This window comes from Colius striatus, unplaced genomic scaffold (genome assembly GCF_028858725.1).
Source record: "Colius striatus isolate bColStr4 unplaced genomic scaffold, bColStr4.1.hap1 scaffold_144, whole genome shotgun sequence".
Lineage (NCBI taxonomy): Eukaryota > Metazoa > Chordata > Aves > Coliiformes > Coliidae > Colius > Colius striatus.
Window position 1 is genome coordinate 36,738 of NW_026908434.1, and position 2,221 is coordinate 38,958.

A 2,221-nucleotide genomic window follows, 5' to 3' on the forward strand; every position below is an offset into this window, starting at 1 on the left:
CCAGGCTTTTGTGTGTTTATTTCTCAGCCCAAGCTCTGACCCCCCCCCCCAAAAAACCCCCCCAAAACCCACCCCCCAGCCCCCCCAGTTCAGTGCCGGTGGTGGGGGCTCCGGGAGCGGGACCTGGAACGTCTGGGGGGGTTTTGGGGGGTCAGTGAGGGGGGCTCAGCGTGACCCCCCCACCCCAAAATCACCCCAGGGCTGGGGAGGGGTCTCACCTGCGGGATGAGCTGTACTCCCGACCTGCTGGCAGAGGGGGGCAGGGTGAGACCCCCCAAAACCCAGCCCCCCCAAATCCCACCTCCCACCCTCATCCCACGCCTGGGGGGGCTTTTTGGGGGGGTGTTGGGGTGTTATTTGGGGGGGGGCTGGGGTTTGGGGGGCTGGGGTTTGGGGGTGTGTGTGATTGGGGGGCTGTGGTTTGGGGGGCTGTGGTTTGGGGGGCTGGGATTTGGGGGGCTGGGGTTTTGGGGGGGCTGGGGTTTGGGGGGCTGTGGTTTGGGGGGGCTGTGGTTTCGGGGGGCTGTGGTTTGGGGGGCTGGGGTTTGGGGGGGCTGGGGTTTGGGGGTGTGTGTGATTGGGGGGCTGTGTTTTGGGGGGGCTGGGGTTTGGGGGTGTGTGTGATTGGGGGGCTGGGGTTTGGGGGGGCTGTGGTTTGGGGGTGTGTGTGATTGGGGGGCTGAGCTTTGGGGGGGCTGAGCTTTGGGGGGGCTGTGGTTTGGGGGGGCTGGGGTTTGGGGGGCTGGGGTTTGGGGGGCTGTGGTTTGGGGGGCTGTGTGATTGGGGGGCTGGGGTTTGGGGGGCTGTGGTTTGGGGGGGCTGTGGTTTGGGGGGCTGGGGTTTGGGGGGCTGGGCTTTGGGGGGCTGTGGTTTGGGGGGGCTGTTGTTTAGGGGGTCTGTGGTTTGGGGGGCTGGGGTTTGGGGGGCTGGGGTTTGGGGTGCTGTGTTTTAGGGGGGCTGTGGTTTGGGGGGCTGTGGTTTGGAGGGGCTGTGGTTTGGGGGGCTGTGTGATTGGGGGGCTGGGGTTTGGGGGGCTGTGGTTTGGGGGGGCTGTGGTTTGGAGGGGCTGTGGTTTGGGGGTGTGTGTGATTGGGGGGCTGGGCTTTGGGGGGCTGTGGTTTGGGGGGGCTGTTGTTTAGGGGGTCTGTGGTTTGGGGGGCTGGGGTTTGGGGGGCTGGGGTTTGGGGTGCTGTGTTTTAGGGGGGCTGTGGTTTGGGGGGCTGTGGTTTGGAGGGGCTGTGGTTTGGGGGGCTGTGTGATTGGGGGGCTGGGGTTTGGGGGGCTGTGGTTTGGGGGGGCTGTGGTTTGGAGGGGCTGTGGTTTGGGGGTGTGTGTGATTGGGGGGCTGGGGTTTGGGGGGCTGTGGTTTGGGGGGCTGTGATTTGGGGGGCTGGGGTTTGGGGGGGCTGTGTTTTAGGGGGGCTGTGGTTTGGGGGGGCTGTGGTTTGGGGGGCTGTGATTTGGGGGGCTGGGGTTTGGGGGGGCTGTGTTTTAGGGGGGCTGTGGTTTGGGGGTGTGTGTGATTGGGGGGCTGGGGTTTGGGGGGCTGTGGTTTGGGGGGCTGTGATTTGGGGGGCTGGGGTTTGGGGGTGTGTGTGATTGGGGGGCTGGGGTTTGGGGGGGCTGTGTTTTAGGGGGGCTGTGGTTTGGGGGGGCTGTGGTTTGGGGGGCTGTGATTTGGGGGGGCTGTGTTTTGGGGGGCTGTGGTTTGGGGGGGCTGTGGTTTAGGGGGCTGTGGTTTGGGGGGGCTGTGGTTTGGGGGGGCTGTGATTTGGGGGGGCTGGGGTTTGGGGGGCTGTGGTTTGGGGGGCTGGGGTTTGGGGGGCTGGGCTTTGGGGGGCTGTGTTTTAGGGGGGCTGTGGTTTGGGGGGGCTGTGGTTTGGGGGGCTGTGGTTTGGGGGGGCTGTGATTTGGGGGGGCTGGGGTTTGGGGGGCTGTGGTTTGGGGGGCTGTGGTTTGGGGGGGCTGTGTTTTGGGGGGCTGTGGTTTAGGGGGGCTGGGGTTTGGGGGGCTGGGCTTTGGGGGGGCTGTGTTTTAGGGGGGCTGTGGTTTGGGGGGCTGGGCTTTGGGGGGGCTGTGTTTTAGGGGGGCTGTGGTTTGGGGGGCTGGGCTTTGGGGGGGCTGTGTTTTAGGGGGGCTGTGTTTTGGGGGGCTGGGCTTTGGGGGTCTCACCGTAGCGGGGCGAGGGCGAGCGGCTCTGGCGGCTGTACTGCCGCTCCCA

At 66.5% G+C, this 2,221-nt stretch overlaps 1 long non-coding RNA gene across 1 annotated transcript; it reads right to left on the minus strand.

Annotated features, from left to right (window-relative positions):
* Positions 1-20: 20 nt before the first annotated feature.
* LOC133629096 (uncharacterized) lies at positions 21-2,221 on the minus strand. Its single transcript, XR_009820955.1, has 3 exons — positions 2,173-2,221; positions 219-243; positions 21-132 (listed from the first exon to the last, which is right to left on the minus strand). It is a non-coding gene; the product is annotated as an uncharacterized LOC133629096 (long non-coding RNA).